The sequence below is a fragment of the Lissotriton helveticus genome, chromosome 4_1 (assembly GCF_964261635.1).
Source record: "Lissotriton helveticus chromosome 4_1, aLisHel1.1, whole genome shotgun sequence".
NCBI classification, from domain to species: Eukaryota; Metazoa; Chordata; class Amphibia; order Caudata; family Salamandridae; genus Lissotriton; species Lissotriton helveticus.
In genome coordinates this window covers 76985682-77010570 of record NC_136063.1, presented here as the reverse complement: position 1 = coordinate 77010570, position 24889 = coordinate 76985682, and the positions used below count along the sequence as shown (strand labels likewise).

At 48.6% G+C, this 24889-nt stretch overlaps 1 protein-coding gene across 1 annotated transcript in view; it reads left to right on the top strand.

Annotated features, from left to right (window-relative positions):
* Window positions 1–5680: 5680 nt before the first annotated feature.
* LOC144828351 (uncharacterized) overlaps window positions 5681–24889 on the top strand; it is a 56291-nt gene continuing 37082 nt past the window's right edge. The window contains exon 1 of the mRNA XM_078686468.1: window positions 5681–5825. The gene's annotated coding sequence lies outside the window, so the exon portion shown is untranslated. The remainder of the gene's footprint in view (window positions 5826–24889) is intronic.

Genomic DNA, 24889 nt, shown 5'->3' with positions numbered 1-24889 from the left:
TATATCTAACCCTAAAATGGACACACAGATCTCCTATCAGTCACTCCTATAGCAGGCCTTAACAATCCCGAAGGCAGAGTGCTTGGAATCGTGTGAGATGGTGCTCTGGCATGAGCTGAGCCTGTCTGCGGCTTTCGGGATCCATCCCTTAGCCGTTTCCATGATATCGCATACCATATACTCTTAAGTGCATTATAATCCTCGCGGTTATATGCCAACTCTGGTATCGCTTTATCAAAACATGTCGAGTAAGGTGTCATACGAATTGGAATACTAACCCCTCGCTAATTCTGGCGACGGGGTTAGCATTCCACCCTTCTAGAGGGACACGACATGTATGTAACCCCTAACCCCGGTTAAAGTCAAACAGAGCCTCAGCTCCACAAAATGGATGCTGCCACCGAGACACAAGTCTGCCCTCCTGCTGCTGGGAGTCCTCCCAGAGCAGGAGATAAGGACAAAGGGTTTCCTGCCAGGGGCGGTGCCAGCACCGTCCCAGACAGGATTTTGTGTATTGTAGGTAGGCAGGGCTTCAGAGGAAGGTGACTGCACGTGGCACCCCGGTGCTCACTGTGCATAGGCTGGCTTGAACCAGTTCCAGGGACACTCCAGACCCTGTGCTGGGGAAAAGCCCGCCAAGGAAGTGGGTGTAACCACCCCCCTCCTGGTCCCACCCATAGGGCAGGACTTAGTCGCGTGCCAGCCCCCTTTTCCCAGATAAAGGTAGGGACTGGCCCCCTTCCAAATCAGATCATCTTTGAATCCTGAAACTACTTTCTACGAAAGGAACTCAAGACTTCTTCCTAAGATTTCTCCCTTGTGGCTAAGGAGTAGTCACCCTGCACCCGCAGGCACCATCAAGAACACTGCGGTCTGCTGCACGTCCTTCCTCCGGAATCCGACTTCCCAGCTCGACGAGAACCGGCTTCCCTGGCACCTCTGACCTCTACCCACCTCTACAGCCAAGCTGAGAACCGTGGGTGCGACGAGACCTCGAGGGACCGGCCATCTTCAAGACTGCACGACTTCTGCACAGCAAGCCCGCCGAGTAATTTCCTGGTGAGTGCTTTGGGGTCCGAGAAGCCCCGACCCTGAGCAGCTCCAGCACCGAAGAGTAGCCCCCCAGCATCTCCACGATCGGTGTGGGGCCCTTCTGCTTTTTGCTGCTCACCGCGTTGTTTGGCTACTAGCCCGCTGGCTTGTGGCCTTCTGAACGACGCCCGACGACATCACTGCTGCTGGTCTGGTTGCTCCAGACTGGCCCTTGCTCCCTTCCAGAAGAGGAGCACCCCGGACCCTCCTGGTCCACACAAGACGCCATTTTGAGTCCACCGCGTGGGCTTGAATTAGCCAAGGCTTGTTGCCCAATCCTGGGTAACTTCGACGCCGACAGCTTCATCCATCGTGGGACAGCTCGCCTCTCCATCCTGGTCACCGACAACGCCTCCTGGTCCGTGAGATCTGCAGAGCCAGCGTCGCCCACTCACCTAGTCGAGGTGACTACCATCCGGTGCCCTCCTGGTGCCCACTGACTACTGGCTAGTAGTCACGAACTTGGTCCCCTCTGCTTTCAGGTGTCATCCTACTTCCAGATCCAGGCTTGGATCAACTCGAACAATCTTCACTGGTCGCCTGCCAGCATCTTTCTTCCAGGCTCCTGGTCCGGCAACGAGGATTCCCGACGTCTTTGGAGACCTATGCAGCTGCAGCCCCTGGGCTAGGTAACTTCGGCACTTCGGTGTCCCAGCATAGCCTCACTATCCAAGGGTCAGGATCCACTGTCGTTTTCTCCCTACCAGGTCGGGTTCGCCCGTGAACACTAACTTTACCTTTACTAGCTTCCATAGACTTTGTCCCGCATCCCGCGTGAGAGTGCACACTCTGCACCCGAGTCCCCTAGGTCTCCGAGAAGTAATCTAACGATTCCCTAGTCAAGTCCTAGCGATTCCAAAGCCTATTAGTACTGTACTTACCTGCTAGTAATTTCGCATTCCAGTTTTAGAGTATATGGTTTTTCGTGCCCCTCGGGCATTTGTATATACTGTGCTAACTTAAGTATTTTCGTAAGAGTTTTGTTGTGTGCCTAGCACCCTGTCCTCATAAAGAGTACAGGGTTGTTGTGATTCTAATAAATACACTGTCTATTTTCATAACACTTGTGTGGTGTCCTTTCACTGGGTGTTCAAGGGGTAATGTGATGGTAAAACAGCTGGCTTAACACGCCCTCTAGAGTCTTAGCCTTAGACTGCTCGTATCCATGCTACTAGGATAGCTGGTCTATAAGGTTGACTTACAACCAATCATCAATAAGGGTTGTTTGGACTGATATATAGTGATCACTAGAATAGTGAGCACTGCACATCAGGCCAACTTCTCACAATTAAGTTTTTAGGGACCTTGGTACCAGTAGGCCTTAATGACAAATACGATCTAGCATGTTATTTGTAGGCTGATATCATGTGATATGAACACCATTGATTTACCGTTGCTCGAAATTGCATACTAACACATTGCGTAATTCATCAGAATTAATGTACAAGTGTACACTACAATTGAGTAGCAATCACGTTATGTTTGCTGACCATAGACAGCATATGTTCAAGTATGCTCTGCATTATTTGGTATCTGCAGGTTGAATAATGTGATAGCACTATGATCTATTATCATGTTCTTAGATCCATAAATGTTTATATTGATTGGTCATTACAGTCGCAACACTGCAACTTGCGCATAATTGTGAGCACAGCAAGTATGTAAATGTCAGTTTATCATTGTATATAGAGAATGTCATCCCGTGGATTCATTACATTGAAGTTAAATGAATTACATGTATATTCAGTTTTATGTCATCTAGGGACACGTCATATACACACTAAAACATCACGACAGGATAGGTGCATAACAAGAATAACGTAAACATAGATGCCATCATGCTCCACCCTTAATTCATCTTCATATAAACAATCGCGTTAAGACATCTCTGCAGACTGTTACTCAGATGAACTATCCGCCTTTACAGAGATTACTCACTTTCCTAAGATTATCAGATTTAATTTTAAGCGTAACATTTACACTGCACCAATACGAGCGATCTCACTAATAGAATCCCCATTTCAATATGGCGCCTACAGTCACTTCCACTCTTAGCGTTCTTCTTAGGAAGTCCGTTTTCTATTTCGACAACTAGGTAATACCGCGGAACACGCCAAAATTTAATGGAGTTTACTTTTGGAACCTATTCGGACGAGTTTTCAAAGGGCAGCGTTTTTTTCGTGACGACTGAGATATTTGAGAAGAAAGGTACAGTTTATGACAGATAGACCTTCTTGTACTAGTAAAGTTTATTTTGATACGCGTTAATAAAATAGCGTCCCTTTTTTTAAACCCTTAGACGAAGAGTCACCTCGAAGATAAGGTAGGGAGTCTAACTTTCACAACACTGCTGCCTTGAATTTTCTCATATTACCGGTAATCTGATTTTGACACATGCTTGTCATTGCAGCTATAAAGAATACGACAAGCAGGTATGTTCCCTTACTAAAATAGGTATTTCGATTTACAATTCTTGAGTAAATAAATAGCTACCAATCAAGTATCTTTCTGTTTATAGAACACACTAGTCCCTCAGGCGATCACATCTGAACACCAACAGTGAACCACAGTTGACCTCAGGTACGCCATTGATTTAATATAAGAATACCCCCATGATCAACAAAACACCAGTCACTTATACAGAGTACTTTTTCATTTCTTTTAGAGTTCCCCCTGATGAAGGCACCACTCGCGTGCCGAAATGCATTGGGCCAACCGACAAACGCTTGAAAAAAATGAAAAGAAGCATGTTATATTCATAATTTCGATGCAACATTGATTCATTTGTATATATATATGGAAATTGTTATGAAGAATGTTAATAACAAATGCCAAAAAGGTTGAAAAATATAATTGAAAAGTGTTTAATAAATGCAAAAACAAATATGTAAACCAAGTGTAAAGTGGTGACAGATTTGAAATTATTTAATTGCGGAGCACTAAGTGAACAGTGCATGATTAGGTGAGTCACAACTCACCATAACTAGTAGAGACTGCAAGGGAGCTGTCTCAAAGCCCCTGACAGCATCCTGCCAGAGACTGCAGGAGAGCTGTCTCAAAACCCCTGACAGCATCCTGCCAGAGACTGCAGGAGAGCTGTCTCACAGCCCCTCACAGCATCCTGCCAGAGACAGCAGGAGAGCTGTCTCAAAACCCCTGACAGCATCCTGCCAGAGACTGCAGGAGAGCTGTCTCACAGCCCCTCACAGCATCCTGCCAGAGACAGCAGGAGAGCTGTCTCACAGCCCCTCACAGCATCCTGCCAGAGACAGCAGGAGAGCTGTCTCAAAGCCCCTGACAGCATCCTGCCAGAGACTGCAGGAGAGCTGTCTCAAAACCCCTGACAGCATCCTGCCAGAGACTGCGGGAGAGCTGTCTCACAACCCCTGACAGCATCCTGCCAGAGACTGCAGGAGAGCTGTCTCAAAGCCCCTGACAGCATCCTGCCAGAGACTGCAGGAGAGCTGTCTCACACCCCCTGACAGCATCCTGCCAGAGACTGCAGGAGAGCTGTCTCAAACCCCTGACAGCATCCTGCCAGAGACTGCAGGAGAGCTGTCTCACACCCCCTGACAGCATCCTGCCAGAGACTGCAGGAGAGCTGTCTCACAACCCCTGACAGCATCCTGCCAGAGACTGCAGGAGAGCTGTCTCAAAGCCCCTGACAGCATCCTGCCAGAGACTGCAGGAGAGCTGTGTCAAAGCCCCTGACAGCATCCTACCAGAGACTGCAGGAGAGCTGTCTCACAACCCCTGACAGCATCCTGCCAGAGACAGCAGGAGAGCTGTCTCACAACCCCTGACAGCATCCTGCCAGAGACTGCAGGAGAGCTGTCTCAAAGCCCCTGACAGCATCCTGCCAGAGACTGCAGGAGAGCTGTCTCAAACCCCTGACAGCATCCTGCCAGAGACTGCAGGAGAGCTGTCTCACACCCCCTGACAGCATCCTGCCAGAGACTGCAGGAGTGCTGTCTCAAAGCCCCTGACAGCATCCTGCCAGAGACTGCAGGAGAGCTGTCTCAAAGCCCCTGACAGCATCCTGCCAGAGACTGCAGGAGAGCTGTCTCAAAGCCCCTGACAGCATCCTGCCAGAGACTGCAGGAGAGCTGTCTCACAACCCCTCACAGCATCCTGTCAGAGACTGCAGGAGAGCTGTCTCACAACCACTGACAGCATCCTGCCAGAGACTGCAGGAGAGCTGTCTCACAACCACTGACAGCATCCTGCCAGAGACTGCAGGAGAGCTGTCTCACAACCTCTGACAGGATCCTGCCAGAGACTGCAGGAGAGCTGTCTCACACCCCCCGAGTGGCCATATTTCAGAATCGTTATTTTTTGCAGTTGTGTACAGTGTGAACTATGGTAAGAAAGGGAGAACTGACACTAATTTATGCAGCCCCCCTCTTCCTTGAGGGGAGGGGGGCACAAACTACCAGCCCCCACCACTCCCCCCGCTCTCTGATTGGTCGTTTCAGTGCCCGGGACCCTCATGGCTGACCCCAGAGCCCCTCCTCCTCTCTGTTTCATGCTTTGTCCCTCCCTGGAGCCTCCTGAGTGAGCAGGAAGTGCGCACTCCCTCCTCCACTCCAGCCTCCACCCTGAGTGTCCAGGCGCTCTCACTCTAGCGCCGAGAAGCTGCTGCTCGACCTGCACCTACAGGGGCACAGAGGGCACCCCCTGGAGAGGGGGAAACTGACCATCCAGCAGAGGGCGCCTTTCACCGCAGAACACAGGTGAGTGAGTGAAGGACTTCAGCTTCTGTGCAGCGCTTTATAACGAGCCGGCGGCCTCTAAGCGCTAGTTTGTGGTTAGGGTCGGATTGGACGGCCGGTGCCCGAGGGGCCTGTGGCTCTGCTCAGCTGGTGCCGGTTTCCCGCTGTAGCGGATCTGGGCCCATTTTCCTGGGCGGAAGCTGCAGCGGCCTCGGGGGGAGTTTGGGGCTCAGTGCGACTGACTCCAGGGGGGGGTGGGGGGAAGGAGGAAAGTGGGCACTGTCATGAGCACAAGGATAACCGGGCACTCTGAGCGGGGGGAGGGGGGAGGGGGGGGGTTAGGGGTGGGGGAAGGCTCCTCTGAGCAGGCACAGCAAGGGCGGGCTCTTCTTAGCAGGCACAGCACACGGAGACTCCTCTGAGCAGGCACTGCACGTGAGGAGCTCCTCTGAGCAGGCACTGCACGTGAGGAGCACCTCTGAGCAGGCACTGCACGTGAGGAGCTCCTCTGAGCAGGCACTGCACGTGAGGAGCTCATCTGAGCAGGCACTGCACGTGAGGAGCTCCTCTTAGCAGGCACTGCACGTGATGAGCTCCTCTGAGCAGGCACTGCACGTGAGGAGCTCCTCTGAGCAGGCACTGCACGTGATGAGCTCCTCTTAGCAGGCACTGCACGTGAGGAGCTCCTCTGAGCAGGCACTGCACGTGATGAGCTCCTCTTAGCAGGCACTGCACACGAGGAGCTCCTCTTAGCAGGCACTGCACGTGATGAGCTCCTCTGAGCAGGCACTGCACGTGAGGAGCTCCTCTGAGCAGGCACTGCACGTGATGAGCTCCTCTTAGCAGGCACTGCACATGAGGAGCTCCTCTGAGCAGGCACTGCACGTGATGAGCTCCTCTTAGCAGGCACTGCACGCGAGGAGCTCATCTGAGTAGGCACTGCACGCGATGAGCTCCTCTGAGCAGGCACTGAACGCGAGGAGCTCCTCTTAGCAGGCACTGCACGCGAGGAGCTCCTCTGAGCAGGCACTGCACGTGAGGATCTCCTCTGAGCAGGCACTGCACGTGAGGATCTCCTCCGAGCAGGCAATGAACGAGAGGAGCTCCTCTGAGCAGGCACTGCACGTGATGAGCTCCTCTTAGCAGGCACTGCACGGGAGGAGCTCCTCTGAGCAGGCACTGCACGCGAGGAGCTCCTCTGAGCAGGCACTGCACGTGAGGAGCTCCTCTGAGCAGGCACTGCACGTGAGGAGCTCCTCTTAGCAGGCACTGCACGTGAGGAGCTCCTCTTAGCAGGCACTGCACGTGAGGAGCTCCTCTGAGCAGGCACTGCACGTGATGAGCTCCTCTTAGCAGGCACTGCACGCGAGGAGCTCCTCTGAGTAGCCACAGCACGCGAGGAGCTCCTCTGAGTAAGCACTGCATGCGAGGAGCTCCTCTGAGCAGGCACTGAACGCGAGGAGCTCCTCTGAGCAGGCACTGCACGCGAGGAGCTCCTCTGAGCAGGCACTGCACACGGCGGACTCCTCTAAGCAGGCGCAGCACGTGGAGTGGAGTCATCTGAGAAAGCACAGCACATGGGGGCTCCTCCAGAGGCGCAACTAGAGTCAAATTTTGGCGGGGGGGGGGGGTAAGAAAAAATGTCGGGGTGGGGGGTAACTCTTCCACCAATATGCAGAGTGGAGCTGTAGGGGCTGTAAGAAAGGATGAAAACACGCCAAGGCTCTTTAACAAGCAAATGTTCTTTAGGGCTCGCCTGCTGATGCGCTTCAGCGCATAGCTGGCGAAGCTCTATAGGGGCTTATCCAGTGTTTATCCACTGGCGATTCCACTGGCGATTCCTTCAAGTGCATGTGCTTTTTAGGTCATTGCGCTTGCGCAAGCCCTAAAAAGCGCGTGCACAATGCCACCAGCCGCCTGCCTGCCTGCCTCGCATTACCACATCAAAGGCAGCCCTCCGAGCGCATTTCTCACCCCCTAATTATTCACGGCCGGCCGGCAGGCACATCAAAGGCTGCTGCTGCCGTGACTCGCATTTCTCCTCCCTCCTCCCCTATCACTGCCCAGGCCGGCCGTACTTTCTCTTTACAAGGGCCCCCATTCCTGAATCACTTGAAATCTCTCCACATTATTTGCATTTTGTTAATTAAAAAAATTAACTTCAACACAGCGTTGCACATTTTTCTCGACTTCGGAAGGATGAGTCCCAATCTCATTTGTACAAAGTGTTGTAATGGGATTATTGGAGAGTTAGAGAAACGTGCTCACAAGTTACATTTTTATGCATATCATCTGAGTAAATAAACAATAGCATGGTGCCGTTTGCGTCCTTGACTTGATCTGGTTTTTATTTTTATTTTGCTATTATTCTCACAAAGGCTAAGAAGGTCTGCCTACTTTAGTATTAAGTGCTATACGTCGCATAAGCAACAGCTAACCATTCACTCACCCACGCAACGCCACTCACCCATGCAACGCCACTCACCCACGCAACGCCACTCACCCACGCAACGCCACTCACCCACGCAACGCCACTCACCCACGCAACACCACTCACACACGCAACGCCACTCACACACGCAACGCCACACACGCAACGCCACACACGCAACGCCACACACACACGCAACGCCACACACACATGCAACGCCACACACACATGCAACGCCACTCACACATGCAACGCCACTCACACATGCAACGCCACTCACACATGCAACGCCACTCACACATGCAACGCCACTCAACCACGCAACGCCACTCACACACGCAACGCCACTCAACCACGCAACGCCACTCAGCCACGCAACGCCACTCAGCCACGCAACGCCACTCAGCCACGCAACGCCACTCAGCCACGCAACGCCACTCAGCCACGCAACGCCACTCACACACGCAACGCCACTCACACACGCAACGCCACACACACACGCAACGCCACACACACACGCAACGCCACACACACACGCAACGCCACTCACACACGCAACGCCACTCACACATGCAACGCCACTCACACATGCAACGCCACTCACACATGCAACGCCACTCACACATGCAACGCCACTCACACATGCAACGCCACTCACACATGCAACGCCACTCACACATGCAACGCCACTCACACACGCAACGCCACTCACACACGCAACGCCACTCACACACGCAACGCCACTCACACACGCAACGCCACTCACACACGCAACGCCACTCAACAACGCAACGCCACTCAGCCACGCAACGCCACTCAGCCACGCAACGCCACTCACACACGCAACGCCACTCACACACGCAACGCCACTCACACACGCAACGCCACTCACACACGCAACGCCACACACACACGCAACGCCACACACACACGCAACGCCACACACACACGCAACGCCACTCACACACGCAACGCCACTCACACACGCAACGCCACTCACACATGCAACGCCACTCACACATGCAACGCCACTCAACCACGCAACGCCACTCACACACGCAACGCCACTCACACACGCAACGCCACTCAACCACGCAACGCCACTCACCCACGCAACGCCACTCAGCCACGCAACGCCACTCACACACGCAACGCCACTCACACACGCAACGCCACTCACACACGCAACGCCACTCACACACGCAACGCCACTCACACACGCAACGCCACTCACACACGCAACGCCACTCACACACGCAACGCCACACACACACGCAACGCCACACACACACGCAACGCCACTCACACACGCAACGCCACTCACACACGCAACGCCACTCACACACGCAACGCCACTCACACATGCAACGCCACTCACACACGCAACGCCACTCACCCACGCAACGCCACTCACCCACGCAACGCCACTCACCCACGCAACGCCACTCACCCACGCAACGCCACTCACCCACGCAACGCCACTCACCCACGCAACGCCACTCACCCACGCAACGCCACTCACCCACGCAACGCCACTCAGCCACGCAACGCCACACACACACGCAACGCCACACACACACGCAACGCCACACACACACGCAACGCCACTCACACACGCAACGCCACTCACACACGCAACGCCACTCACACACGCAACGCCACTCACACACGCAACGCCACTCACACACGCAACGCCACTCACACACGCAACGCCACTCACACACGCAACGCCACTCACCCACGCAACGCCACTCACCCACGCAACGCCACTCACCCACGCAACGCCACTCACCCACGCAACGCCACTCACCCACGCAACGCCACTCACCCACGCAACGCCACACACACACGCAACGCCACACACACACGCAACGCCACACACACACGCAACGCCACACACACACGCAACGCCACACACACACGCAACGCCACTCACCCACGCAACGCCACTCACCCACGCAACGCCACTCAGCCACGCAACGCCGCTCAGCCACGCAACGCCGCTCAGCCACGCAACGCCGCTCATCCACGCAACGCCGCTCATCCACGCAACGCCGCTCACCCACGCAACGCCACTCACCCACGCAACGCCACTCACCCACGCAACGCCACTCACCCACGCAACGCCACTCATCCACGCAACGCCACTCATCCACGCAACGCCACTCATCCATATGCAAAACGAAAAATGTCAAACTCTTCTATTGCGAGACCTATTGCATTTTCAATGCTTGTTTAAAGACCTGTGATGTATTTGGGTGCGGCTGTGTTTGCGCCCGGGTAGCTATCTCAGTCCGGGCTGCTACACACGATGGGAGGGGGGTAAGGGATGGGGGTAAGGGGGGGGAGACCTGAAGCCCTTTGAGTCCAATGGGCGTTGCGCGCCTGGCTCCTCCCACCCTGGAGCACAGGCAGTGTTAGTGTGCAGGGAGGCAGATCACGAGGGGTTAAAGGGCTCTGTGCAGGGAGGCAGATCACGAGGGGTTAAAGGGCAGTGTGCAGAGATCAAATAAACTGGACAGTGGTATTTGTTTTAGGTAAACAGCGCCGAATAGAAAATTAACACAAATTGTTAAACAGAACCCTGCATTTGACGGTGCTATAAGGTAAGGAGAACCACCTCTCTCCTTAAGATAGGCCACAGCCTTCTAGATCCAAAAACACTCCTTAGCACACGTAACAATATAAATTGACACAAGTATGTAAAGTGTTTCCACAAAGTTAATGCAATATTGAACAAAAAGTTAGTATACTTTCTTCTTTGTTGGTCACTTTATTTAGTGTGATTTTTCAGGAAGTTTTCAACAGCAACACGTGTTTCGTCGTTTAAGGGAAATCGTCCCACGACTTTCTCAAGGCTAATTCCTGTTAGGCAAGTTCGTTTTATTATGCAGTGATAATTCCGACACGCATAGGGTTTCCAAAGGCGGCGTCTTTTGTAATGGATCTGGTTTCTCAGGTATCTTATTTGAGTTGTATTAACCTACTTCAGTGCTTCTTTTGTGTGTAGAAGCCTCTGTGACGCCTCCCGGAATCCGTGGACATTCTGACCCGAGTTTTATGGGTCAAAGATCACCTTAACCCCTCTTTTTAATCAAGTCTCGTCATGTATTTTTAAGGCTCACCATTCAATGACGTAACCATCGTCATGTAAAGGAATGGAAGCTGCAACTATTCACAAGTACTCGTGCCTTCACTGTCGTTACAAGTCTGAAAGACGATGAAACAGAGTGTTCCATTCCTTTATATGACGATGGTTACGTCTTTGAATGGTGAGCCTTAAAAATACATGACGAGACTCGAGGGGTTAAGTTGATCTATGACCCATAAATCTCGGGCCAGAATGTCCAAGGAATGTGGTGTTTTTTGAGATTTAACCAGATTTCATGAAATGACATCCGTATGATTAGGAGTCCTGGTGGAATTGTGTTCACTTGAGGAGGCTGCTGACACTATATGCACCTACAGTTCTGAACAAGGATTCAGAGTGCAATACAGAGAGATTTATAATATTTGTCTTGAAAAAGATGGGATATTATCAGTAAAACCATCGAAACGCGTCAACGCACCATTTACATAATTTGTGGAAGTGACTGGATCGGTGGATAGCTGAATAAAATGTTGTATCAGGTCCTAGTTATAAAACGGTTCCAACTGATACGTTTTATTTGAATGACAAAGTACATTGTCTGTCCTTTTTCTCTCTCAATGTATGTGATTTGTTGTTGTCTTAAGTGTATGAATTGTAATAGATTTTTGAGACTTTTTTTAACTCTTAATGAAGTTGAGACGTATAGTACATTGTGGATCATTTTAATGAGATATTTGTAACATAATAATGTATTTTTAATTTAAAAAATTGTGATAATTTTTGGTTTGGAGTATACTTTGTTTGTCTCTATTACATGGGCTGTAGCAATGTCTTTATCCTTACCGGTGTTCTAATTGTGAATAGAGTCTTGCTCTCAATCTAGTGTGTAACAACCAAGAAATAATTTGTTTTTACCTTTCTGGTAATTGGGCCGTGCTATGTACACTGGGGGAAAGAGGAAAGAGAGGTAACATATACCTGACCATCCCTTAGGGAGCCAAACATAAGCTTGAGATCCACAAACAAAGTAGACATTATGCGGTGGGAGAAAAGGCGGGCTACTGCTCAAGGTATATGTGTAATTGCGATTACTCTCTCCCACTTTTACCTTCCCAAGTCCTCGAACACAGAAACCAGCTTTTTTGTTGACTACTGGCACTGGCATTGCTTCATCCTGAGTAATATTGTGTATTTGAAAGGATCGAAAGTATTCAGTGATATTTAACCCCTGGAAATCCAACATTTCATTTCAAAGCCATGGTACCTTTTTCTCTCTCTCACATATGTTCATACAAGCTGTCCGGGACAATGTATCAGGGGTCCCTTGTTCTCCTGTGGTAAACCCTTGGTGGACACGTATATATTCTAACACTGTGTGATAATCAGCAGATGTTATATTTATAGTAGAAGAATGATAATGAATGTATACCATAGTAAACAATTCAAACTACCCCTTGCAGCTTCCCGGATAGGACAATGGCAACAATAACAGAATATCACTGTTGTGTAACTGAAAGGAGAAATCCACAGATCCAGCAATTAGTAACATTAGACGTATCATGAGACTGGTGGAGCATTTGTAAAAATACATTATCTACATATGTCTTTCTGTGTTCAACTTTATGAGAGGCCAAAGTAACAAACATGTTCAGGGAGGACAGGTGTTGTACCAATCAGAGGATATTTCTCCTGAAGGAACCAAATCAGGAAAATCGGAACAATCGCCATTAAAAATATTTTACTCTTTGTGGACCGACTGGACAACACAGACTCATCCCGTGCAAAACACGGTGCTGCAAATGGCGGTTCCCCCTCAATAATTGGGTGACCAAAAGGATACATTGTAAACAGAGGAAAGAAAATGCAACGGAGCTGATGACAAGAAAACAAGAAGGGCACAAATGTTCCCAGTGTCTGTCTGAGCCTCACTGGCAGACTCCTATTGTTCATCAACTTTGGCACTGTTGAGCACCGGCGGTGGAGCTAGGCGATCCCAGCTATTTGAAGAAATCCCACGTCACTCAGGATAAGGTACCCCTCCTCCAGGGGAGCACATTCAATTTATCCTGTCCAATGTCTCAACAATGCACCAATCTCCCTCTCCCTAAACTACTGTTAGTACCACAAGCAAGGTACACCCTATTTCTTACAGTTCATCCCTACTAATCTGACTACTCCTTTGGTGCACTGTGCCTCCGTCGAGGACGTAAATTGTACCTAACTACTACAGGCACGGAGGGGCAGCAAAAAGGGGCTCAGTTGCAGAGGGGCCAATGACTGGGGCTCAAGCACATATGGGCCAATAGACTGGGGCTCCTCGATGGCCCTGACCTCGGGAGGCACTGCCGCATTCAACACTGCATCATTCTCATCCTCTGTTTGGGTCCACATTAGCTGGGCATCTGAAAAGGGGAATAAGCGGGGGCACCTCCTCCCACTCCGAATCCCCAATTCCATCAGCAACTCATTGGTCATATGGCAGGGGTAGAGGCTTTCTGCGGCAGTGTTGGGTATGAATCCAGCTCTTTCATTCGGTGACCTTCTCGGCGGTGTGGGTGGCCATGCGCATCTTCAATGGCCCTCCCACCTCGGCTGCAAACTTCCTTTCTTCTGAAAATGCCACATCAACACAGAATCACCAGGCCGAATATCGTGTCCTGGCCCCTCAGGTGCTGCTGAAGTGAGTCTTGGATCTGCTGGTAAATAGAATGTAGACTTTTAGTTAACTCATTCAAATAGTCAACTAACAAAGGATATTCAATGTCTGAGAATTTTCAAGGTCATGGGATGCACCAAACATTTACTGTGCACCCAAACACGACCTTGTAGGGTGACCTTCACGTCCTAGAATGAGCTGTGACTCTTGTAGACAAAAGGGCTAATGGTAAAGCATCTGGCCACTGCAACCCTGTGCTCTCCTGAATCTTTGCAAATTTCAGTTAGTACTGTTGTACTTCTCAACTAAGCCTGCTGACTGGGGGTGGTGTGCAGCATGAAATTTCTGTTTGATATATAGACCTTCACACACTAACTGGATGACCTTCGAATTAAAATGGCTGCCATTATCACTCCAAATCAAACTGGGCAAACCGAAACAAGGGAAGAACTCCTTCATGAGTGCTTTCGCAGTCGCCATCGCCGTGCTTTCTTTAGTGGGGTAAGCCTCAACCCATTTGCTGAATGCACAAAAACAACTAGCACAAATTTCCAATTGTTGACTCGCTCCTTTTCAATGAAATTCATCCGGAGGACCTCAAAAGGGAAAGTGAGAGGTGCAAAATTACCAGGGGGTGTAGGGGTACATTTTCCAGGATTATGCATCTTCCATGCCATACAGTATTTGACCAAATGAGCAGAGGTCTTGGGAATGTTGTCATTCTGCCATGCAGGGTCTAACAATTTAAATGTGCCTTTTGCACTGATATGGGCTGGACACGTTCACCCTAGTGACTACAGGGAGGACATATGCATCTGGTAACATTCATCTCTTTTTCCCTGACTTATCCAACACCCATCCTCATCCAAACATGCTGTACTTTACTGCCATACTGCTAGCTTTTCCATCTTTGCCTCACTCTTAATTTCCTTCACATTGTCTAGCATATCCTCAAACATAGTAACCTCGGGCACCCACCTAGTAGGACATGCTACAAACATCTTTTTCGTCTTCGCTCGAGCTGTCTCCTTAGCTGTCTGATCTGCAAATGCATTCCCCTACCCACATTGTCAGTAATTGCCTTGTGGGCACAGCACTTCACTATCGCTAATTTCTTGGAGAGTGTTAAAGCCGACAAGAGCCTATGTGTAAGGGGCCATGCTGTATTTTCATCCCATGGGAAGTGAGAAACCCTCTCTCTGCCCAGAGCTGTCCAAAATGATGGGCGGACCCGAAAGCATACTGGCTGTCAGTATAGCTATTGACAGCCAGTCCCTCACTCAACTCACAAACTCGTATAAGGGCAACGACCTCTGTATCTAGGACCGACTGAAAGGGAACTTGTGATGTCTCAATTACCGTGTGCTGTGTTGTGACTCCGTGTACAGCAGTTGTGGTGCCATCCGGTAATTTGAAAGGAGTCATCAACATATAGTTCCCCTTGGGGGTCAGATAAGGGAACATCAGTCAGGTCTACCCGTCCCTTTGTATTTTTTGGATGGAGGAAGAGACAATCATGTATATCAATTTCCTCTCTCTCAGAAGGGAGGGGTAGCAACATGGCAGCATTTAGAGTGGCACATCTTTTAATCGTGACGTGGTCCAAAAAGGGTCAATACATAACTGGTCAGATGTGCACAGGTGAGGTGCTGTGTCTTTGTTTTTATTCAAAAGTGTGTCCAAAGCATGAGGTACCATGACTGAGATCGAGTATGAACCCCACCGATTGTCAGATAGAGACAGCCACAGCCATGACCACTCTTAGACAGCTTGGGATTGTGCTTACAACAGGGTCAAGGAGAGCAGAAAAATAAGCACCCTGCTGTTGCTTACCTCTAAAGGCCTGAGTTAAGACAAAAAGCGCACAACCGGCCAACTCGTGTATGTACAGCACGAATGGCTTCGCATAATCAGGTGTACGTGCACAGGTGCAGAGCAAAGTGCAACTTTTAATTGCTCAAAAGATTGCTGACATTCAGACTTCCAAGGCAAGGGTTCATGCACATCATTAGTGGTTTGTGCCAGCTGAGGCTTTGTTAGTAAGGAGTAGTTAGGAATCCACTGACGACAGGAGGAGGTAATGCCAATAAAAGTGTGCACATCCTTCTGAGTTTTAGGAATGGGCCTTTTAACAATAGCACTAATGCGCTCAGGGGTGAACCTCCTACCCTCTGACAGTAGGTGACCTAAATAGGTCGACAATATTGAAATTTAGAAAGGGATACTTTATGTCAGTGGTTTGCCAAATGCATCAATAATTTAACTGTACTCTTTTTACAACCTGCTTCAGTGTCAGAAGCGGATAGAAGGTCGTTCACATACTGGAGCAATACAATACCTGAGGGAAGTGTGAGGGAGTCCAGTTGGGCTTTCAAGGCTTGGCTCTCTCAGTATAGACCTGAGGAGCTCAACAGAATCTAAAGGTGTTGCCAGCTAGTGTAAAACTGAACAAGTGCCTGCTATCTGGAACAATCAGAATACTAAAGAATGCGTCTTTCAGATCAGTGACCGAAAAGAACTTTACAGAAGAAGGAATCATCGTCAGGAGGGCTGTAATGTCGGGGACCACTGGGAACTGAGGAACTACATTCTTATAACTTTTCGCATATCAATCACAAAACGACATATATCAGGGTGGTCAACGAAGGAACCTGAGGGTGCCCTCTTAAGAATGGTATTATGTTTCATATAGGTACCCTAATATAAGCCCGGGTAGCATCATTCTCTTTCACCTACATTAGTTCCCCTACAGTACACTGTAACGAACCCTTTAAGGACTGAACCTTTTACCTCGTATTATCATGGGTGCAGTAGGAGGGTTTTTCTCGAACAACTGAGTTCTATAACTTCACCAGTAGACTCATACAATATGAATAAATATTCATAAGGTTCTTGGAAACCAGGCAGGGGCTACACCACCTTCCTCCCCATATCTACGTACCCGGTTCATTCCATATGTCATCCTCATATTCAACAATGGCTGATACATGAGACAAGGGACAAAGGAGTCCTAGATACATTCTGCTTAAATACAGCACCTCTTGCTAGTTTTAGCTAGAGGGAACAGAAACTTCCAGGCCGAGACACTGACTGTGAGAAGTTGGCCTGGTATATGATGTTCACTATTCTAGTGCGCCTTGATGCCCTTTGGGGCTAAGTTTGCGCGGCATAAAAATGCTATTCATTCATTCATTCATAGTGAGCACCTTGCACCAGTCCAGACGACCCTTATGGTGATGGTTGTAAAGTCAACCTTATAGACCAGCTATCCTAGGGGTAGCATGGACAAAAGCAGTCTTAGGCTAAACTCAAGAGGGCATGTGAAGCCAGCTGTTTTACCGTATGCAATCCTTATAATACCAAATGAAAGGACACCACACAGGTTATATATTCAAAATATATATGTATTTATTTCTAAATCAATCCTCTGAACTCTTTATGAGAACAGAGGCACAAGAGCAAACAAGAAACTTAATATAACATACAATAAGTTGCACAAATATGAATAGGCCCTGGTGGCCCGCTAAACCATATACTGAAATAGTGGTATAAGAACCACGTCACGAACAATGGAAAGGCCTAGGGCCTAGGGAATTGCTGGGGCTACACTGGGCTAACAGTTGTTAGGGAGCAGGAGGCCCACGGGATGCGTGTGCAGTGTCTAATTGCGCACGCGTGCACACATAGAAGTCAATGGGTGCGTAAAGTTACAAAGTTAAAGAATTAGGAGTCTTCTGACTGGACTAGGAACTAACCACTTGAAACTAGGACACTAGGAGAGTTAATCTTCACAGGAGCACCGCAGTACTTGCGTTACCTCATCCACAGGAAGCGTATGCATAGGTCCCAGAGTGTGTTGGGTTTCGTCGTGGAGTTCTATGGAGCCTTGGAGAAAAGATGCTGCAGGCGACCAGGAGAGAAGAGTCCGGTTGGATCCAAGGGTGGATCGAGGATGAATAGTACCTGAAAGCAGAGGGGACAGAGTCTGGGTCACTAGCCAGTGACCAGGAAGGAACCAGGAAGGAACCAGGCGATGTCGGGAAGCAGTCAGGTGATGTTGTGAAGCTTGTCTCTGCAGCCACGTGGACTAGGAGGTGTCGACGACAACCAGGAGCTGGATACGGACTGTCCCACGAAGGCTCTCGCTGTTGGCGGTGTCAGTGCTTGATTCGGAGTCAACAGGCCTTGGCAAATGCAACCCACGCAGAATTCGAAGATGGCTTCTTACTCAGGCCAGCAAGGACTGAGGGGCTTCTACTTTGCAGGGAAGCAGCGGTCAGTCTGGAGCAACCAGACCAGCAGTGTAGATTTTGGGTTTCTTCGTCACAGAGGCCACTAGTCAACGGGCAAGTGACCGGACAGACGCGTCGAGCAGGAAAATGCAAAAGGGCCCCACGCAGCACTCTGTGAGTGTGGAGAGGTGATCTTTGGTGCAGTGGATGCTCGGGGCTGGGGCTTCTTAATCCCCAATGCACAACTTCGAGGGTGCCTCAGAAGTTGCACGGAAAGCGTTTCACTGGCTTTCCAAGATGGCCGGTCCCATGTCTCGCGTCGCCTCCACGGGTCTCAGCTTTGCTGTGGCTGTGGATCGGGCTGAAGGAAGTCTGGAAGTACGAGTCTTGTCAGGCTCTGTGTTCGGGCTCCGGCGGGAGCAATGACAAAGCAAACTGTTGAGCGCTTGATGGTGCCTGCTTGCACAGGGTGGTCACTCCTTGACCACAAGGGAGATTCTTCAGTCTTCTACCTTGAGTAGGATGTCGAAGGTCCAGAGTTTTGTATCAGAGTTTCAGTAAGGATAAATCTAAAGTCTTGGGACTCAGCTCCTACCTATATACCAAATCTAGGGGCTGGATTACCTGCTAGGTCCCTCCTATGGGTGGGACCCAGGAAGGGGGTGGGTACACCCCTTTCCCTTTGTCCAGTTCCGTGCCAGAGCTGGGGCTGGAGTGCCCCAGCACCGGTTTGAACTGACTATGCATGGGACACCTTGTGTGCCCCAGGCAGTGTCTCATTTTATTCAGCCCTCCCTGCCCCAATGCACTATAGCCTGTCTGGGGTGGTGCTAGCACCTCCCTGTGACAAGAAACCTTTTGTCCAAGCCTCCCTCGCTGGAAGGACTCCCAGCAGCAGGAGGTCAGACTTGTGTCTGTGGCAGCAGCATCCATTTTGTGATGCTGAGGCTCTGGTTAACTTTAACAGGGATTAATGTAAGTAACATGTCTTCTCCCTCTAGAAGGGTGGAATGCTACCCCCGTCGCCAGGACTGGCGAGGGGGTAGTATTCCAAAGCGTATGACACCTTACACGACATGTTTTGATAAAGCCAAACCAAAGTTAGCATCTGACCGTGAGGTACATAATGCACTTAAGAGTATATGGTATGGCAATATCCTAGAACAGCTATAAGGACATGGTTCTGAAAGCTGCAGACAGGCTCAGCTCATGCTAGAGCACCATCTCACATAAAACCAAGCACTCTGCCTTCAGGATTGTTAAGGCCTGCCCTAGGAGTGACTTATAGGTGTAAATGTGTCCAGATATAGGTTTAGATATAGGTATACTATATCTAATCAAGGGGTGATTACACGACCTTGCCCCAGCTGAGTGATCAGCCAGTTTTGTCAGTTTGGATGGCCAGCCAGGGGTGGCAAAAGATTTGCTGCAGCCCCTGGTAGGCCTTGGGTGCACCTATGCCCTGGGTACCTATAGTGCACTGTACAGGGACTCATAAGATAGACCCAAATCCCAATTGGTGATGTACCTAAAGTACATGGTGTGAATTTAGAGAGAGAACAGAAGGGCTGTGGGTCTGATTAGCAGACCCACAGCCACATTAAGTCAAAAACCAGTGAAGCAAAAAGCAAAAAAATTTGGTGACCATAGGAAAGCAGACCCTACTCTCCTACACTGACCAGAGATGCTAAAGCTCCTGCATGCAGACGCTCCAGCTGACAGTGGTCTGAACATCATTTGCAGGGTGTCCAACTCGAGAACAAGAAGGGCTTCTACATTCACACTTCAGGTAATGGGGTTTGACTAAATCCTAGAGGGATTCTTGGCTTCACACCTACTCATATGCTAGGTACACTTGGGTACATCTAGATGGGCATCGTAGGAGTACGCACACTTTTATCTTGCATTTTATATTCATGTATTTATTCATGCTAATTGCACAATGGTAGAACTGTATTATCCTTTCATATATATAATACTGTTGATCACATATCTCTGCTTCTGTCTAATGGTTGTTGCAGCTCATATATTCTACACATGAATAACAACTGTTCAATAAATACTTATTGAAACGCCCAGCTTGTTTATTCTGTGTATCTCTGAGAACTAATCAGTCAGCATGAGTGACTGAGCGAAAAGTAGTACATTGTAAGGGGGTTGTCATGTTCTGAGGTTGCCAAAAACTATTCTCTCCCTGATAAAAGGAGACATTAGTGGCTCTGTGAGCCAGCTAGTTTGCAAACAGGCTAACATATGCGGTAGGGGTGCTCAGAGTTAGTCTGTCACCAATCCCACAGTGTACATTATCCAAACGCGCAGGTCCTGCAAGGGTACTATAGGAACTACACCACATGGAGCCACGAACATTGGTTAGGCACTAATGTAACCGTAGAATCTGAGTAGTTCAGTCGTGCTCATCTCAGAGACCCCATCTCAAATATTCCAGAGACGTTTGGAGTGAGAGGGCACAAACTCCGGACCACCTGAGTAGGCAAAAATCCTTTTATAGGCTGTTGGTTATTTCAAGCTTGAAGGACATTTTTTTCCAAAATTGTGCAAACAAAAACCTTATCTTTAAATTCCTTATAACAAACTTCTCTTAAAAAATGACTGAGGGCCAAGATAACCCAGTAGTGACTTGACGTATGTCAGTAGGAGATGAAGAAGTGTATGGGATTCTCATCCCACCTAAATCCGGACTATAAATCACCATAAAATTACTAGAATATGGTTTAACACCTGGGGGTGGCTTAGTATGTTTCATGATTGAGGCACACATATCTAACAAAACAGAGGTATTCTATTCATAGGTTACATTCCCAGAAACAGATGCTAGAACACAGACATTTCACTCTTATACAGAGGGAGATGCGCCACAGGAATATGTTCCGTTCGAAGACATAGAAATTCCACTCACGTACCAGGAACATTTTTTCTGGTTCAAAGGCGCCCTACCCCACATAAAAAGTAGAGTAAGATTAGACCCGCTCAGAGGAGAAGAGGCGACATGGCCAATATTAGCAGCTTAAACACCGCATCCTGACATTGAAACAATGCCACAGCCAGTCTTACTCATACAACACAAAGATTTAATTAAAATATAGAGAAACATGACACAATTTGTCGTGAGGACTCTCACAGTCCAACCAACACCAGTTGCAACAAATAGGACTCGATCTAAGAGTACAGCAACAAAAATCACTCCACAAACATTACATGCAGTAATGGGCAAATTGCCCACGAAACGTGAACAAATGCCATTCTGGGTAGCTCAGAAAGAAACTCAGCTCGAGGCAGTATTCCCGAATACTATCCCGTATGAAAAACACAATGCTAACAATCTGCTTGCCCATAGGGATAACACCTTAAATAGAGGATTGTACCTCTTGGGGTACAGTCTTTACTGCCATATATACCAGAACTCATGGTGTTTCTTCATTAGCAGTAATACCAGACGTATTAGGACAAATACAAAATGAGTACAGAGTAGAACATGCCCTAAACATAGGGATGAAGTTAATAAATAACTACAATCGGGTATCAGCCATAAAACTAACTAATATTAAAGGGGAAGTAGCTTCAGCGGCCATTTGCCAACGCCTAAGGGAGTATGACCCAGTGGACTAACAACACGAACTGTCCAAAATAATTGAAACTGCATATGCAGAATTAGGAAGAGACAGTTTGGGTGGGAAAGCTGTAAAACCACAACTGATGGCCAGTCCTTAAAAGGACACTTCTAAGCAGACACCTTCTTCTTCTAAAAAGAAGTGGGACAATAAAAAAACAACAAAAAAGTAAAGACAACAGATCTCAATCCAGAGGCAGATCTTCTCCACATGAACCCTCTGAAAAGAGGTATAATCTCATGAATAGGGATAATATTAGGAAACCTGACAGGTATCAGGATACTGATACATGTTCCTATCATTCCTTTCAGGGTTCATCGAAAAACTCCGAGAGGGAAGGACGGCCAGAACACAAAGAGGAGTGTACAAAGTCCAAAGACAAGCAACACACTCAAGACTACACTTCTAAAAAAGAAGATAAACCAAAATCTAAACCTTCATTTCAGAAAAAGAAAGTTGCAGGCCTGAAAGTCAGACATGCCAATAATTCTGAGCACGCAACTTCTGAACAGGGAATGGTCTCTGACGATGCTAGACAGCGCGGCAGAAGTGACAAGAGCTCGCCAGAACCTGAAGGAATTTCTGGTGAGAGCAGACTTGAATGATTACATCACAGTGGAAACACCAGACTAAAGGGTTAGCGTCCCGCATAAGTTACACAAATTAACACTCCAAATGGAGGGGTGACAAGCCCAGGAAAATTTAACGGTCTCATTTGGGAAAATCTGTCATTTGGGTATGACATCCTATTAGCAGGACAAGATTGGCCACCAGCATTTGTCATGGAGTGCCCTAGGGGAGAAACAATAATTTTTCCAGCCTTCCCCAACCTTTTTCCCATACATCTTAAACATGCATATGCACAGGAGTGGGCACTAGCCCTAGTTTCAGCATTGTACAAAAATCTTGCTGGATGGGATGAGAATTGCGATTCTCATATTTACATGACTAGAGAATCTGGATTTCATTAAAGACTCGGAGGCTGACATTATGCATAAATCTTTAATGCAGATCCCAGCAGCCGCATCACAATATAACAGTTCCAAAATAGAACAAAGGCAACAGCTAAGAGCCATGAGCCAACAACACACAGCCTCTTTTAAATGAGGAAAAAAGTAGAAAGTTCAAGAAGAGTTCAAAGGCTTGAGAAGAAGAGTCCACAACGGAGGAGGTGGAAGGCAGGACATCACGAAACTTGACCGTAGAAGGAAGAAACCCAGGAAGGGCGATCCAGGAAGGACGTTCTCCGGATCAGGCAACATCTGAAAGGACAAAGAAATTAGTCCAAGAAGCCCAAAGGAAACAAATCCAAACATGTCACAAGGTTAAACAAGGCAGAAAGCATTGTAATAAATTACAATAAATTGTACATGGTAAAATTGAAACGCCAATACAATAAATTAAACATGGAAAAATGTAAAATTGAAACGCCTCCGGTGGAGGGAGGGGGGGATAATGTCAGCCTCCGAGTCTTTAATGAAATCCAGATTCTCTAGTCATGTAAATATGAGAATCGCAATTTCATTACAAGACCGGAGGCTACATTATGCATGTTGGAAGCTTCCTAAAATGGCATCAGACATGTGTTGGATAGGTTTACAGTAATGACGAGCAAAGGTACCTGCATTGGACCAGTCAGCAGCTTTCAAGATGTCATCCAACCTACCACCAGACCAAAGTGATTTGCTAGCCATAGCGCCTCTAAGGGAATGAGCTTGAAATTTGGTCAAATCGACTCCAGCTAGGCTCATAACAGATTTAATCCATCTAGCAATAGAGGGGGAGCTAATAGCCCTATGAGGTTTAACGAAGGAAATTAACAATTGATTAACGCCGACTGGACGAAGTCCAGACATTCTAAGGTCATACTCCTTCATGCACTCCACAACGCAGAGTTTAGGATGAAGGTCAAAGCGAGGATAGAAAATGGAGTCAGACATTGTTTTTGTCCTCCTGTGGACGTCAAACTTAACACCAAAGGGGTTATAAGAACGATAAGTAATATCGAGGGAACGAATGTCTGAAGACCTTCTGCAAGAAACAAGGCATAGAAGGGTAGCCAGTTTAAGAGAAAGATTCTTCCTGTTAAGGAGAGAATTAGAAGGCCAGTCAGAGAAGAGACGAAGAATCAAGTCAACGTCCCAAAGGACGTCATATTTGGGTCTAGGAGGCCTTTTGATACGAATAGCCTTCATGACCCTACAAATAATGACATTTTTACCAATGGACCTACCATTAACAAGGGAATGGCCTGCAGAAATTGCAGATCTAAAACAGTTAATAGACCTGTAACTAAGACCTTTCTCGAATTGCTCAACCAGGAAGTTGGTCACATTAACAATAGGGGCCTCCAAGGGATCCAGGTTCCTTTCCAGGCACCAACAAACCCAGAGTTTCCAGATTCTATTGTATCTATAATGGGTGCCTGGGGCCCAAGACTCCCTGAGGAGGATTGAAGCTGAGTCCGAAAGGCCTGAGATTTCATTAGATCTCCTGACACCTTCCAGGCAAGAAGGGATAAACTCCGATTGAGGATAAGAGGGTGAATACGACCGTCCGAGTCTACGAGGAGATCCTCCAGTGAAGGGATCAGGAAGGGAACGCTGCAAGTCAATTCCAGGGCAGTGGGAAACCAGGCCTGGGAGGGCCAGAAAGGAGTTATTAAAAGGAGGAGACACTTGTCGTGTCTCACCTTCTGAAGCACTCGCTGAATCATTGAAAAAGGAGGGAAGGCATAACCCCGGAGATTGCCCCAATGTTGGAGGAAGGAGTTGAATGCCCGAGCACCCGGGTCGGGCATCCAGCTGAAATAATCCGGAAGCTGGGAGGTGAGTCTGCTTGCAAACAGATCCACCTCTAGAGGGCCCCAGATCTGATTCAGGGTCCTGAAGACACAAGGATTCAGCTTCCAGTCGCTGAAATCCACAAGGAAGCGTGAATTCCAGTCCGCGGAGGAGTTGGCCGCACCTGGAAGGTATTCTGCTCTCAGAGCAATCTTGTGCTCTAGGCAAAACATCCAAAGCTTCTTGGCTAAGTCCGAGAGGTC